Source organism: Ricinus communis, chromosome 6 (genome assembly GCF_019578655.1).
Source record: "Ricinus communis isolate WT05 ecotype wild-type chromosome 6, ASM1957865v1, whole genome shotgun sequence".
Lineage (NCBI taxonomy): Eukaryota > Viridiplantae > Streptophyta > Magnoliopsida > Malpighiales > Euphorbiaceae > Ricinus > Ricinus communis.
This window is the reverse complement of record NC_063261.1, coordinates 12,249,814-12,266,342: the sequence shown is the minus strand read 5'-3', so window position 1 is coordinate 12,266,342 and position 16,529 is coordinate 12,249,814. Positions and strand designations below refer to the sequence as shown.

The window sequence follows — 16,529 nt, the reverse complement described above, 5'->3', positions numbered from 1 at the left end:
GACAACAATCGGGTTGCAGATGAAGCCAGGACAATGTATGAGTTTGCTAGACCTTCTTTTGAGGGGACACAAACGAGTATATTGCGACCACCTGTGGCAGCCAATAATTCCAAAATAAAACCAAACGTGATACAGATGGTGTAAAATAGTGTACAGTTTGGGGAACTGCCGAGCGAGGACCCAAATGCTCACATCGCCAACTTCTGGGAGATCTGCAACACCTTCAAGATAATTGGAACAACTGATGATGCCATTCGGTGAGGCTATTTCCTTTTTCTCTGAGGGACCGAACGAAAGGATGGTTGCAGTCACTCCCAGCCAACACTATTACGACATGGAGATAATTGGCTGAGAAATTTCTCTACAAGTACTTTCCTCCAGCTAAGACTAGTAAACTGAGGAATGACACTTCTTCTTTGTGCAGATGGAAGATGAGAGCATGTATGTTGCCTGGGAGAGGTACAAAGACTTGTTGAGATGCTGTCCACACCACGGTCTACCAGTCTGGATGCAGGTTCAGACATTTTACAGTGGTTTGAACCTTGCTACTAGACAGATGGTTGATGCAGCAGTAAGAGGGGCACTGAACAATAAGACGTCCGAGCAGGTTCAGAACTTAATAGATGAGATGGCCATGAATAATTATCAGTGGCAGTCTTTTAGGAGCCGACCAGTGAGGCAAGGAGTGGTCAATCATTTGGATTCTACAGGAGCCTTGGCAGCTCAGTTGGAGCTATTGACTAAGAAGTTAGACCAGCTTCAGATGCTGGTTCATGTAGCCCAGATAAGCTGTGAGTTTTGTGGTGGCTCGCATTACGGTGCAAACTGTAATGCGGGAGGTATGTTTGCTTCAACTTCTAATTCTTCATCTTTTATTATTTCTGCTGACCTTGAACAGGTAGACTACATGCGTAATGCACCTAGACAATAGAATAACCCATACAGCAATATATACAACCCTGGCTTCGGTTGGAGAAATAACAACGCCCAGGGTCTACCAAGCTTTCAGAGACTGCATTAGCAACCACCACAGCAATAGCAGCAGGCTGTACCATCACAGATTCCTCCATCAGTTGAGAAGAAATCTAACTTGGAGGAGCTGATGATGAAGTTTATCATGTTAACTGAGATGAGGTTTAGAGATCGACAGCGGTGCTCTTAGAAATCGCAGGCCCATTCGTAACTCAAGAGTCGAGTTAGGCAAGATTTCTAAGATGTCGCCTAAAAGGCTACAAGGATCGCCTCCCAAAGACAATGTAGTCAAACCCAAGGGAGCATTGCAAGGCTATCACCTTGCGATCAGGTAAGCAGTTATCTAGCTATTTACCATTAGCTGATGATGATGATGTTTCCATGCAGGATAAGCCAGCTAGGAATGAGCTAGAGCCTGAGGCGATAAAAGAAGAGAAGGTGGAAGACAAGCAAAAGAACCGTGTGAGAGAGTACCAGCCACCAGTCCCCCTACCCTGCTCGACTTAAGCAAAAGAAGGTTAATAAGCAGTTTGGTAAGTTTCTTGACTTGTTTAAACAACTGCGTATTAACCTACCTTTTGTTGAAGCTATTTCATAGATGCCGAAGTATGCCAAGTTCTTAAAGGAAATTTTGAGTAACAAAAGGAAGCTGGAGGATTTGGGACTAGTGACTCTGAACGAGGAGTGTTCAACTCTTTTTTAGAACAAGCTGTCACTTAAAAGGAGAGATCCACGGAGTTTTACTGTTCCCTGCATTATTGGCGAACTGCCTATTAGTGGTGCATTAGCTAATTTAGGATCTAGTATTAATTTGATGCCCACTAGTTTGTTTGATAAGTTAGGTTTGAGTGAACCTAAGCCCACTAGGATGAGCATTTAGTTAGATGATAGGACTGTTAAGATTCCTAGGGGTATTATTGAAGATGTTCTTGTTAAGGTAGACAAGTTTATTTTTCCTGTGGATTTTGTAGTTATGGACATAGAAGGTGAGAGTACTTTTCCTTTGATCGTAGGTAGACCCTTTCTTGCAACATCTAGGGCTATTATAGATGTTTGTGATGCAAAGCTTTAGCTTAAGGTAGATGATGAGACCATTACGTTTGACCTAGCTACTACCATGAAATATTCTTTAGACCATGATGATATTGTGTTTTCTATTGATATTGTGGATGATGTGGTTAAGTCTCATTTACAGGAAATATTGCTTGATGATCCTTTGCAGGTAGCATTGCAAGGAGATGAGGAGGAGCTGTCCAACTAGCAAGTGTTGGAGCAGCTCACTAGTTTGTTAGCTACTGAGCCTAGCTGTTCTACTGACCCTTTTCTTTCTCTTGACAGGTCAGAAGTGCAGAAAGTAAAGTCTTCTTTCGAGGACCCCTCGGCCTTAGAATTGAAGGAGTTACCTAAGCACTTGAGCTATGGTTTCTTGGATGAGGAAGAAAAGTTGCCTATGATTATTGCAGCAGATTTGACACTTGATGAGCGAGCAAAAACTCTAGACTCACTCAAGATGTATAAGAAGGCCTTTGCCTACAAGATTGCTGATATTCCCGGGATCAACCCTAGTTTTTGTTCTCATAAGATTTTTATGGAAATAGCTATAGAACAATAGTTCAGCCATAGAGGCGGCTTAACCCGAACATGAAGGAAATAGTGAAAAAGGAGGTAATTAAGCTCCTTGATGCAGGTATGATTTGTCCTATTTCTGACAGTTCTTGGGTGAGCCCTATGCAGGTTGTGCCGAAGAAAGCAGGCATGATAGTAATTCCCAATGAGAAGGATGAGCTGATACCTACACGGACGGTTACAGGATTCTAAGTTTGCATTGATTACATGAGGCTTAATGATGCAACTCGGAAGGATCACTTCCCTCTTCCTTTCATTGACCAGATGTTAGAAAGATTGGCAGGACATATGTTTTATTGTTTCCTTAATGGTTTTTCAGGATATTTTTAGATTCCAATTGCACCTGAAGACCAAGAGAAGAAGACTTTTACCTGCCCCTATAGGACCTTTGCTTATAGACGGATGCCTTTTGGTCTATGCAATGCGCCGGCTATGTTTTAGTGGTGTATGATGGCCATTTTTTATGTAATGATTGAGGAGTCAATGGAGGTATTTATGGATGACTCCTCTATTTTTGGTAATTCATTTTCTCATTGTTTGGCAAATTCAGAACGCATGTTAGCTAGGTGCATTTAGGCTAACTTGGTGCTAAATTGGGAAAAGTGTCATTTTATGGTGAGAGAGGGAATTGTTCTAGAGCATAAGATTTCACATGCAGGGATGGAAGTTGATAGAGCTAAAATAGAAACCATATCTAAGCTGCCACCCCCTAGTTCTGTTAAGGCTGTTAGGAGTTTCTTAGGCCATGGTAGGTTCTACAGAAGGTTTAATAGAAATTTCTCTAAGATTTCTAGGCCTCTTACTCAATTACTAGTTAAGGATGCACCTTTCCTTTTTTATGATGTATGCTTATCTTCTTTTGAGCTATTAAAGAAACTATTGACCACAACCCCTATCATGGCTTCGCTTGATTAGGGACTGCCCTTTGAATAATGTGCGATGCTAGTGACTATGCAGTTGGAGTTGTACTTGGACACAGGTTTGATAAAAAGTTCTAACCCATTTACTATGCTAGCAAGACTTTGACAGGAGCCCAAGAGCATTGAGCTACTACATAGAAGGAGTTGCTGGCTGTTGTTTATGCCTTCGACAAATTCAGATCATACCTCATCTTATCAAGCTTTGAGGTATTTGTTTAATAAGAATGATGCTAAGCCGAGATTGATCAGATGGATTTTATTGTTGCAAGACATTGAGATTAGAGATAAGAAGGGCGCATAAAATTTGACAGTGGATCACCTATCCAGACTGCAGAATCTAAGCTTGGAAGCACTTGAAGAGAGCACGATAGATGATCGATTTCCAAAGGAGCACTTGTATTCATTGAAGGTATATTCTGATTCTCCTTGGTTTTCTGATTATGCTAACTACCTTGTGGCTAGGGTCTTACCAAAGGGTATGACTTATCAGCAAAAGAAGAAATTCTTTACTGATTTGAAATACTACATTTGGAAAGATCCCTTCCTATATCGAGTGTGTGTAGACCAGGTCATTCACCGATGTGTTTATGGCGAAGAGAGTCTCTAGATTTTGAGGCACTGTCATCAGGGACCCGTAGGAGGTCATCAAGCGGCAGACCATACTGCTAGGAAGGTGTTAGATGCAAGCTTTTGTTGGCCAACTATCTTCCAGGATGCTAGGACATTTGTTCAGGTTTGCGACGCTTGTCAGCGCTCAGGTAACATATTTTCCCGTGATGAAATGCCCCAAACTAGTATGCAGACTGTTGAGATATTTGATGTTTGGGATATTGACTTCATGGGACCCTTCCCTTCTTCAAATGGCAATAAGTATATCCTCGTGGCTATTGAGTATTTCTCCAAATGGCTTGAGGCACAGGCCTTACCTACGGATGATGCCAGAGTTGTCTGCAAGTTCCTTAAGAGGTTATTTACTAGGTTCGGCACACCTAGAGTGCTAATTAGTGACAGGGAACACATTTCTGCAACGCTCAATTGGAGAAGGCAATCAGGCGCTATGGTGTAACGCATCGGTTCTCTACTCCCTATCACCCACAGACCAGTGGGCAAGTTGAGGTTACTAATAGAGGTTTAAAACGCATCTTAGAGAGAACTATAGGTATAAGTAGGAAGGATTGGGCTTCGAAACTAGATGATGCATTATGGGCATTTAGAATTGCATATAGGACCTTCATAGGTTTTACGCCCTATAGGCTTGTGTATGGGAAGTCTTGTCATTTAGCTGTCGAATTAGAACATAAGGCTCTTTGGGCCCTTAAAACTTGCAATTTTGATGTTGATTCTGCAGGTAAGGAAAGACAATGGCAACTCAGTGAATTAGAGGAGTGGCGTCAACAAGCTTATAAAAACTCTTCAATTTACAAGGCTAAGACAAAGAAGTGGCATGATTAGAGGCTCAAAGGTCCCAAGGAGTTTCAGATTGGAGGTAGAGTATTGCTATATAACTCATGTCTTCGTTTATTTCCAAGGAAGCTCAGAGTCGATGGTCGAGGCCATTCGTGGTTAAGCAAGTTTTCCCATATGGCACAGTCGAACTTCATCATCCTAAGAAGGGTGATTTCAAGGTCAACGGACATAGGCTCAAGGGGTATCATGGAAACTCATTGGAGATTGAGCAGCGTGTTAACATGATTTATGTTTTTCTATTTACTTTTATGTTATCAATCGTTTACATGCTTGATGATCTTTAGAACACTTACTTTATATATTAAACATAGTTGTATGAATCTAGGGTTTGAGTAACTTAAGTTAGATTTTTGGTAATTGGTGAAGACAAACTTCCCTGTTTGATATCTTTACTTGAATTACAGCCTAAATGTATGCGTATATATGTTAAATGCAAGTAGGGAGTTTGGCAACTCGAGATGGCGAAGGAAAGCTCAGATTTCACCTGTCCACCGGAGTTTCCGTGGGCATCACAGGTTGGATCCGCAGGCTGTGCTGATCAGTAGGGCCGGAGTCATACCCGTGATAAATATGCAAATGAAGAGCTTGGGAAAATAGCCATCCTCCACAGCTTCCGAGGCCACCACAAGCTTCAACACCAGGCCGTGCAAGTCACCATGCCCGTGCCCCAGCCCGTGATGGAGATGCACGTAAATCACAAAGCAAAACCAGCCGTCCAACACGGCTTCCGAAGGCACCACAGGCAGCAACACCAGGTCATGCTGACCATTACAATATTGCATAGCCTAGAGCATGAATACATCGGTCTTTATGACTGCTCTAAAACTATCTCCCCTGCATGTAATCGTGTAAGCTAATAAAGTATAGAGATAGCGGAGATGATCCGGAAGGCTAGACGCCTTAGACTTGCTAGGGTAGTATGATTCTGGCCTGAGTACTAATGAATCCCACATGGTATCGTACGAGATTGGGTTAATGTAGATGCATCCCTGATACTCCTCGCTCGAGGTCTCCTGCTCAGTCCATAATCCCAAATGCATGCCGAATTGTGGAACTGACATTGAAAACTCCCTTCCTCCAAGTCTGAAGTAAATTGCATCAGGCTGATGCCAATTTGTCATTTTTTATTGCAGGAAGAAGGTGCTGAGGAATTCAATTGTGAGCTCGCGGTAGGTTGGCTCAATAATGTCGAAGAACCGTGCGTATGGCAGAGTTTCGAACAGGGCACGCACATTCTTAGCCAATCCCACTCTCTTTAGGGATATAAAGTCGATGCAACGTCCAGCCATCACTTACTTCCATCTCATGACTTGGAAGCGGCTCTCGTTATTCGCATTCTGAAATGCCCATAAGGGATGTCGACCAGGTGCAGGTGGATTTGCAGCTGGTGCTCTTCATGCTCGGACACAGTTGTTATTGTGGTGGAGGTGCTGGTGCTAGTGCTGGTGTTGGTGCGAGTGCTGGTGCTGGTGCTAGTGCTGATGAAGGTGAAGTGGAGAAAGATGTCCCTTCGCCACGCGGGCGCTTGCTGGTAGCGGCGTGTTGCGGTTGCTTTCGACATGATTGATCGTAGTCCCTCACATTGCCTAATACAGTCAATCATTAGTATTCGAATAAGAAATCAAGTTAACATAAATTATATCAAAAGTTAAACAGCATAATGACTATAATTTGACTAATAGAAAACTTTAGACTTAAAACTAAGACTAAAGCCTCAATCTTCCGTAGAAAACTAATTCACAATTACATTCCAGCTCACTTTATCCTGCACCAAATAAAGAAAATTTATGCTATTAATTTTTCATAATAAAATGCCATAAATAAACTTTATTGCTGCCAAACCCCACACTTAACATTTCATTATTCAAAATCATATAAACATAGTAACTAGTCTTAACTAAATCTAATCTAAGTCAAATTTAAGCAGTGTAATAAAGCAAACTACTAAAGCATATCAAAAGGTCCTAAATAATAAAAATTACATAGAAGAAAAATCAAATTTAATCAAATAAAAGGAAAAGGTAAAGAGACTTACTTAAAATTGTCATGACAGGTAAGAAAAATCAAAGATAAAAAAGAAACAACACCTTAGATCTTAGGATATATGTTGGCTCGTCAAGTCAGTTCATTCATAGTCGACACCTAGAAGAAGATGCACTGCTATTTTGGCCTGTATCTCACTAGGTTAGCCAAGAGACTGGATGTAGTGGACGACTATCTATCAGAGCTTTCTCAGATTGGTGATATGACACCACTAGGGATTAGACAAATGATCAACATGCAGATGATCATGGCTAATTGACACCCACATGGCATAGAGTACAAGCTCGTCAGGGCAATAGTAAGGGAGGCTAAAAAGACAGCAACTAGAGGAGCCCAAGACCCGACGGTTGAGATTGCAGATGTTAGGATTCCTAACCCAGCCAGAGTGTTTATGCCTACATCTGGAGCCTCCTCTTCTTATTCTGCAGGGACAACGAGTGCTCAGATTAGTGCTTTGGCTGACCGGCTAGATCGAGTTTGTGATTTATAGCAATAACACTATATTGAGTTTGTGCAGCATAGAAAAGACTTTGGGCAGTTTCAAGAGGATACTAGGGCATAGTTTCAGGGTTTAAACGATATGCTCCAGCAGTTTATGCATGGGCTGGATAGGCAGGCCGCCCAGACAAACCTAATGGCGGAGCAGATTCAGAAGATGGTGGAGACCGGAGCACAAAATCAGCGATTCATCGATGACATGGAGTTAGATCTAGCAGGTTGCTTCATAGACCCTGTAGTAGCACCATCGCCTCCTCCTCCAGCGCCTTCCCCTACTCCTCACCCTCTAGTAGATCCAGCCAGTGAGGATGCGCCTTCGGTAGACTACCAGCAGTGACAAAAAAATTTATGCTATTTTTCTTTTCCTTTTTATTTTCCTTCTTTATTTTTATTTTACTTTATTTTTGTTTCTTTTTGCATTTTCATTTTATGTTATTTTCTTTCATTTTCCTTTCATGTTATGTTATTTTAGTGAAACACTTTGCTTTGCCGTCTTGATATGTGATGTGCGTAAAATACACACATCTAAATGAGGTTTTTAAAATTAATTTTATGGACGTTTGGATGTGAATTGGTCCCAACACTCACCCTATGCGTCTGTTTGTGTGCATTAGGTTCAAAAGAAGTCAAAGAATGATAAAGGGAAGAATTGGAGCATAATTGGACGTCAAAGCTGCCGAAACAAGCTAATTATGAGCATGAGGAAGCTAAACATGGCCGTGTTGGTTTCAACACTGGCCGTGTTCCCAACACGAGCACCAACACGGCCATTTTGGGTGCATTAGACATCAAAGAAGAAGAGGCGTTAGGGAGCAGGACTACAGAGAGTAACACGGCCAGGAACACCAAACAGTGTTCCCAACACTGCCAGGAATACCAAACCGTGTTCCCAATATGTCTAGGAACACGACTGTGTTGGCAGCGACAGAGGGAGTTAATTAAAAGAAAGAAAAGAGGAAAGAACCAAAGGAAAGTGGGGGAGAACGTCCCAAACCCTAACTTTTCTCACCCTAAGGGTTTTCTCACTGAAACCAAGGGAAAAGGAGACTTGGAACAAGGTTTCAATCGGATTCCCTTCAAAGATTAAAGATTGGGAGAGGTTCGTTGATTGGTTTTCAAATTGAGTAAGAGGAATAAGAATCGATTCAATTCGAGCAAAAGGATTTGGGGCTGTTTACTCTCATCCAAGGGTGTAATCAGGTTTTCTCTACCTTTACTCTCTGTTGTAATTGTATTCTTGTGGATTTTGATAATGAACATGATTAGCTATATTGATTAAATCCATTAGGATTTCTTTACTATGTTGGCTTAGTATTATATTGTTGGATTGTTTGGGTTAGTTTTATATTCTTCTTGCTTTCAGTATTAATAAGATAATGCATCATTATGAGACGTTGTGAATTATGTGTTTAGATTGCTTTGTGTGATTGAGAAGTCCATTTGGCAATTGGAATTTTGAATAGCAAGAACTGGTTAATAATCGCTTAGAGATAAGGATAATTAACTAGCCGGATTAGGAATTAACAAAGCTTAATAGAGACGAATTAAAGCTTAATGCTAATTTAAGAATCAATTGTTAGGAAGAGATTCCAACTTTAGGTTATTAGATTTAGGAATTCGGTTATCTCAAGAGAGAAACCGAATTCGGTCAAGAATTCATCCACGGGTAGCATAATTAGACTCACCAATCCTTTATCTTTTGTTTGATTGCTAACTAGTTTAGGTTCCCTTTGGGTTTGCTTTCTTGTCTTGGTTATTTTAGTTATCAATTACTCCTGCATCTCCCTTAGAACTTAGCTTGTAGCTATTAGTTAGTTTAGAAATTATTCATCATTCATTTTAGGTTAATATAATAAAGAATAAAGGAGTAACTCTGGGCTTTCACTTTCCCGAGGAATACGACCTTGATACTCGCCATTAGTGGTAAACTGCATCGATAGGTACACTGCCTTATATTGTAGCTAACACAAGTAGCACACATCAAGTTTTTGGCGCCGTTGCCGGGGAATGTTTGAAAACTAGAGTGAATTTGCTATTTGTTAATTTGGCCTTTTTTTATTTTATTTCTGTTTTGTTTGTATATATTTATTTAGTTAAGTTTATGATTCAGGTAGTGAATGATAAGGAGGTTCAATGTTAAATTCAAACTCTTTGTATGATGCGTTGGAAACTGGGATTAGGAACCAAGAGAGTGCTAAAAATTGGGATACCCGTGCATCTTTAAAAGCTCGAGTGGAATCGTTTTGCAGGGCTACCAATCAACTCTCCACTCCTATCCTTTCATCTCAAGTTTTTTGTGAATTTTATTGTGGTTTACATTTGAGTAATGATTGTCCATTGTATAGTGATGTTGCTCATTGTTCTTATAACTACGAATAGGTGAATTATACGGGAAGTTGGCCAAATGACTCGTATGGAAGCACCTACAATCAAGAGTGGAGCACTCATTCACCCTTTGGATGGAGCTTAGATGGCCTAGAACCACCAGAATGTCAGCAACCACATCAGCAGCCTAATCTTGCACCTTCAACTCAAGATGAAGAGTTAGTGTCGGAGGAGCTGATGATGAGGTTCATTATAAGTCTTGATGATAGATTCCAACAAACAGAGAGGGTACTTGAAAGTCAACAAGCCTCAATTAAGAACATAGAGCATCAAGTAGGCTTAATCTTCAAGTTACTAGCTGAAGAGCAATTGGGAACTTCATCAAACGCTACTGAATTCGAGGAACATTTGAGCGCCATCACTTTGCGTTCAGGTGAGAATTTTTCTGGTTTATCTACTATGTTTGACGATGATGCTTCTGTGCAGGACAATGTCTTGAACATAGAGATGGAACCAGAAAAGGAAGAGGCGAACATGATTCCTTTGAAAGACTATCAACAGGAATATACAGTTGATGATGCTGAGTTGTAGTTAGATAAATTTTTGGTGGATTTTCCACAAGTCCCTTCGATGATGGAAGATGAGCATGAGTTATCCAATGAAGAAGTCTTGGAGGAGCTCAAGTTTCTTCTAGCAAGTGAACCAAGACAAGGACTAGAGAAAACCATCGACGTTCCTGAAGAAATTGCCCAACCGCCAATCCTTCCAATTGGTGAAACTTCAGCTTTCAAATTGGAAGAGCCCCTAGAGCATCATGACTACATGCAATTATACGAGGAGAGAGTTTTGCCCATCATACTGGCAGCTTGCTTGATAGTCGGGAAGAGGAAATTGACGATTATCCCTCTAAGCGGATACTTGAAGCCATTTGCTTGGAAGAAGGATGGATGGTCGTCGATCACGCCCGTTTGCTTTTCACCATGAGTCCGGCTAAGAAGACTCATCACATAAAAAAGAAGCGCTTTTGGGAGGCACCCCAATTTTTATCTTTAATCTCTAATATTTTAACCTTTTGTTTTGAAACATTTTATTAGTTTTAGTTTTCATATTTTATTTAATTTTTGTTTCAGTTTCGATTTTAATTCTTCATTTTATTATTTGCAAACACTTCTCTACCACAGACTAGCCAACGCCCTGATATACCTGCTGATGCACCTCTTTTCACTCCGGAGCCATAGTTAGGGCAGTATTAGTTTTTCTTTTTTTCTTTTTTCATTTCTTATATTTTGTACACTGAGGACAGTGTGTCCTTCAGGTGTGGGGTGGGTGATATTTATCCCATCTCAGTTATTTGTTTATTCTTTGTGCAATTTTTTGTAAAATTTTGAAACTTTTTTACTTTGTTTCGATGCTCTTACTGTTGACTTGCTTTTGAAATCTTGTTTATGTCCATGTGATCGGGTAAAACTGATAGTGTTGAGTTTTGCGGAAGAATGTAAGATAATTAGTTTGAGTTTTGCACTAAGTTGCTTTGGTTTATTTAATTCTATTTTGATGATTTTTGTTTGGAACCTACTCAAAAGCACACTTGTGAGAAATTGAGCCTAAATTGTAAGCATACACTTTATATGCTTGTATTTATTTCTTCTTGAGAGTGGCAATTACTGTCTTTACTTTTAGAACTTGCTCGGTAATGCTTATGAGGGCCACAAGGAGAGTTTAACACTTTGGTATGATAGAGTGATCCAAAGTCAAGCAACATTACTCATGAGCCGGCTACTCTAGTCTTAGAAACTCTTGGGTTTTCTCCATTAATCTAGTCTAAATACCTTTACAAGTTTTCTGTTGTGAGGTGTATTTGATTTAGATCATAGAGGCACTTAGGTTTTTCATTCTAGCCAAATAGCCTTCATTCGTTTTATTGATTCTGTAGATAACCCTCTCTTTCACCATTTTTTTTATCATATTTCATTACCACTTAGTTTTATTCTGCTTTGGGTTATGATTCTGCACATGAATTATTTTTATTGGGAATTTTTGTCTTGGGAATAGTGTGGAATCTTATAGCAGCTTTCTTCAATCCAAAAGAAATTCACTCTATTATGTGAATGTTCTTCCCTTATGAAAGAAAAGAAAAAAAAGAAAAAAAAGAAATAGAAGAATAAGAGGGAAAGGTGATGAAAAGAAAGAAAGTAAGTGAGCTAAACATTTTGACTTGATTCCTATTTCCCACCTTGGACTATTGTCCATTGTTTACCCTTTGTGATCATTGTGACTTATGTGCAGGTCATGTATTTCGTTGCAGAACACCATAGGTTCAACTCTAACAAAATTTACCTACCCCTACCTAATCCTCATTACAACCTTTATAAAGACCTCTTGACATGGTTGTTGACTCTCCATAAGTGGTAGGAATAGGATTTAAGAGCAAGCATACAGTGAGTAAGGTAGTAGTTGATGCATTGAGCGATTAAACACTACCCTTTAAACACTTTGAGTGATTTAGAGTGAATCTGGTGAGGAGTTGGTTCTGAATAATTTTATTGAGACAGTATTTTATGAATTATTGGCATCTTGGTTGTGATACTTGAATTGATTACTTCGTTTCTTTTTGTTTAACTTACGCTTGTTAAGGATATGTGCAGGAGCTCTCTAGCTTGTCAGTCAGTTTAAGTGTTGTTCCTTAGTGGTTTATTTTCTTTTTTTTACTTTTGATTGCTTGAGGACAACCTCATTTAGATGTGTGTATTTTACGCACATCAATATGTACATTTAATATGATCTTCATTTCTTTTGTGATGTGCTAGTTATGTGCTATACCCAATTTTAATTTCTCTAACATTATGGACAGTGTTATACTCAAGTGTGGGTAGGTATATGTGGCTCTATCCGTTAATTGTTTAAGGCAATGATAATGGACTATTCTTAGGATGTTAGGAGCTAGGTTTTTCATGACATTTAAGTTTAGTTTATTATTTCGTAATTAATGACTTAATTCACACACTAGTAATTGATTGTCCCTTTTGATCTTTTGTTTTTGAAAGTAATTTCATTGTATTCAATATGTCAATTTGGCCGGGTTAAATCGGTGTTACTTGAGTTCGTTGCAAATTTACAACCTTTGACTTTGAACTTTGATTATGTCAATCTCGTATTCAATTTATGTGATGATTCAATTGATAAGTCTAGGAACCAATTGCAAATTTTAGCCACTTCAAACATGAGTTTTTGAACCAAAAATTTGAGCATTTATTGCACATTATGCTCATGACTTTTCTTGTTTGAGTGTTCACTGTACTTAATTTCGTTTCTAGAACTTCCTCTGTAATGCTTATTGAGGTTCCCTGAATTTTTGAATACCATTAGATGATTTGAGCAACTTAGGATTTCACCACATCTAGCCAAAAGCCTACCCTTTGTTTCCATTAGTCAGCCAGTTTTGAGCCTTAAACTTTTCTTCATGATTTACACCTAATCACTACACGTACACCATTCTATACATATATCTTTCCTTTCACCTTGTATACTGAGTGATTATATGTTATGCTTCTTCATTTATGGAATCATAAATGCCTAACGTTGTTCTAAATTCACTTAGTCTTTTTAGTCATTCTTTGATGCTCCTTTCAATCCAAATTGGATAACTATTCTTATTATTTATGTCACTAATCATGTAGCCCCTATATAAGTTGCTGTAATATATATACATAGTAAATATAAAAATAAAAATAATAATAAGAATATTTATGACTTATTTCTTAGCTTTTAGCTCTTTTAAATTTAATTCTTGTGAGCATTCTTTACTTCAAATAAGGCTTAGTGAGTATTTTGTTGTTTTGGCACTCAGCTCCTCAAGCATTCATTTTAAATAAGTGCATGATTTTTCAGTATACTTTACACTTCTATCCAAATATTCTTACCTTTACCTCAACCACATTTCAACCCTTGTAAAGATCGTTTGATTTTGGTATTTCATTTATTCATGGTAGCGAAGATGAGATTGATGAGCAAGCATATGGTAAGCAGGTTGTGTGCAGTTGCATTGAGGGAATTTTCTTGTTTACCTGTAAACACTGCGAGTGATTTCAGAGATTCTTGGGAGGCAATGGTTCTTAGTTTTTAATGTTGAATTGTTATATAAGTTGTACTTCGAGATGGTATTATTATAGTTTTTCCTTAAATGTGTATAACTTATTAGTTACTTGAGTTTCATTCTTTATATATTGAATAAGGTTGAGTTATGAACTTTAGCATGGATTTTGAGGGGTAATTATTGCTTGTACATATATTGAATTATTGATTGCTTGAGGACAAGCAAAAGCTTAAGTGTGGGGTGATTTGATGTGCATCATTTTATATATGTTTATATGCCCAATTGCTTACATTTTTTTGCATAGTTATCTTGTTTTATGCCAGAATCACCTGTGTTTTGGTTCCTTTCATGTTTCAGGTCATTATCGAGGGACACTATCAGTAACCGAGGGAAATACGCGCAATTAAGAACCAGAATCCATCAAAGTTGAGCAATGACTAGCATTCCAAGGTTGAGCACAGCCTGGACTTTGGCCGTGCTGAACCATCAACACTTGACCTTCAAAAGTGCCATTTTGGCACGGTTTCCGAAGCCACCACGGCCTCCACCACAGCCTGTGGTAGCTCAGCACCAGCAAGGGCATGGCCAGGAAGAAGCCACAAGTTGTGGGACGCGGAGGTCCAACACATTCTGGAATGCGCCCTTGCTAATCAGTGTGGGCTTGACCATGGCTGTGCTGAGAGATTTATATAGGCAAATACAATTTATTGAATTAGGGTTTGATTTTCTGACTTGATTTCACATATACAAGCATAAGCCATCTTTTTCCAAACTTCAATACTCAACCTTAAAAGATCATTTCATCGATTGAAGGAAGGATTATATTGGTTTTAACATCAAATTGAAGATCAAGAGGAGATTTGGGGCATTCAAGAGGCAAATTAGGGTTCATCATTCTGAATTGGGAATTTAAGGTTTTTTATCCAACTTGAAGAAGAAAGGTGTACATGCCTTCAATTTACTTTTCTAAATTTGTTATTTACTTTCTATTGCTTATTAGTATGAGTAACTAAATTTGTAAAACCCATTGGGGTTCCTATGTTGTTGGATTTATTTAATGGTTATGAGATTTTGATTATTAATGCTTGTCTCTTCTTGCTTTCATTATTAATGAGAAATCACATTATTCATGAGACGTTGTGAGTTGTGGTATTTAGATTGCTTTATGTAATTGAAAATTCATTTAGTAATTGGAAATTTGAATAGTAAGAACTGGTTAATGATCACTTAAAGATAAGGATAATTGACTAGCCGGATTAAGAATTAACAAAGCTTAATAGAGGCGGGTTAAAGCTTAATGCTAATTTAATAATCGATCGTTAGAAAGAGATTCCAACTTTAGGTTATTAGGTTTAGGAATTCGGTCATCTCGAGAGGGAAACCGAATTCAGTTAAGAACCCATCCACAGATAATTGCAATTGGTAATCAATATAATCTTTATCTTCACTAAAATCCAACTAGTTTAGGTCCCCTTGGTTTTTCTTTTTCCTTCGATTGTTTTCCTAAATCCTTTCAGATTATTTGACACTTAGTTAACTGCTTATTTATATCTAATCATAGCATAGTAACTTCATCGATTTTGTTAAGAATAGATAATATAAGACACTGCAGTAGTTCTAGGATCACTCTTTCTCGAGAATACGACCTTGATACTCACCATTTGTGCTAGTCTGCATCGATAGGTTCACTACCTTAGATTTTAGCTACACAAATAGCATATCAAAGTCTCTTCGCCTTTTGCTTTTATTTGGTTAAATTTGATTTTTTTGTGTAATTTTTATTATTTAGGACATTTTGATATGCTCTAGTAGTTGTCAATCTTTATTGCTTAGATTGAGTTATTGTTTTGTTTTGTTATATTGCTTCAATTTGACTTAGATTAGATTTAGTTTAGATTAGTTGCTATGTTTGTGTGATTTTGAATAATGAAATGTTAAGTGTGGAGTTTGGTAGCAATAAAGTTTATTTATGGCATTTTATTATGAAGAATTAATAGCATAAATTTTCTTTATTTGGTGCGCAATAATATGGGCTGGAATGTAACTGTGAATTGTTTTTCTGCAGAAAATTGAGGCTTTAGTCTTAGCTTTAAGTCTAAAGTTTTATGTTAGTCAAATTATAGCCGTTATGCTATTTAATTTTTTGTATAATTTATGTTAACTTGATTTCTTGTTCGAATACTAATAATTGACTGTATTAGGCAATATGAGGGACCGCGATCAATCCCGTCGAAAGCAACCGCAATGCGCCGTTAACAGCAAGCGCCACATGGTGAAGGAACATCTTTCTCCACTTCACCTTCATCAGCATCAACACCAACACCAGCACCCCTACCACAATAGAAACTAGTTCGAGCACGAAGAGCACCAGCTGTGAATCCACCCACCCCTAGTCGACATCCTTTATGGACATTTCAAAATGCTAATAACGAGAGCCACTTCCAGGTCATGAGATGGAAGCAAGTAATGGCTAGACGTTGCATCGACTTTGTATCCCTAGAGAGAGTGGGATTGCTCAGGATGTGCGTGCCCTGTTCGACACTTAGCCTTACACACAGTTCTTCGACATCATTGAGCCAACCTAC

At 38.6% G+C, this 16,529-nt stretch overlaps 1 non-coding gene across 1 annotated transcript; it reads right to left on the bottom strand.

The window, feature by feature from the left end:
- Positions 1 to 392: 392 nt before the first annotated feature.
- LOC112533827 lies at positions 393 to 498 on the bottom strand. The gene has a single exon (XR_003078182.1). It is a non-coding gene; the product is annotated as a small nucleolar RNA R71 (small nucleolar RNA).
- Positions 499 to 16,529: the final 16,031 nt, after the last annotated feature.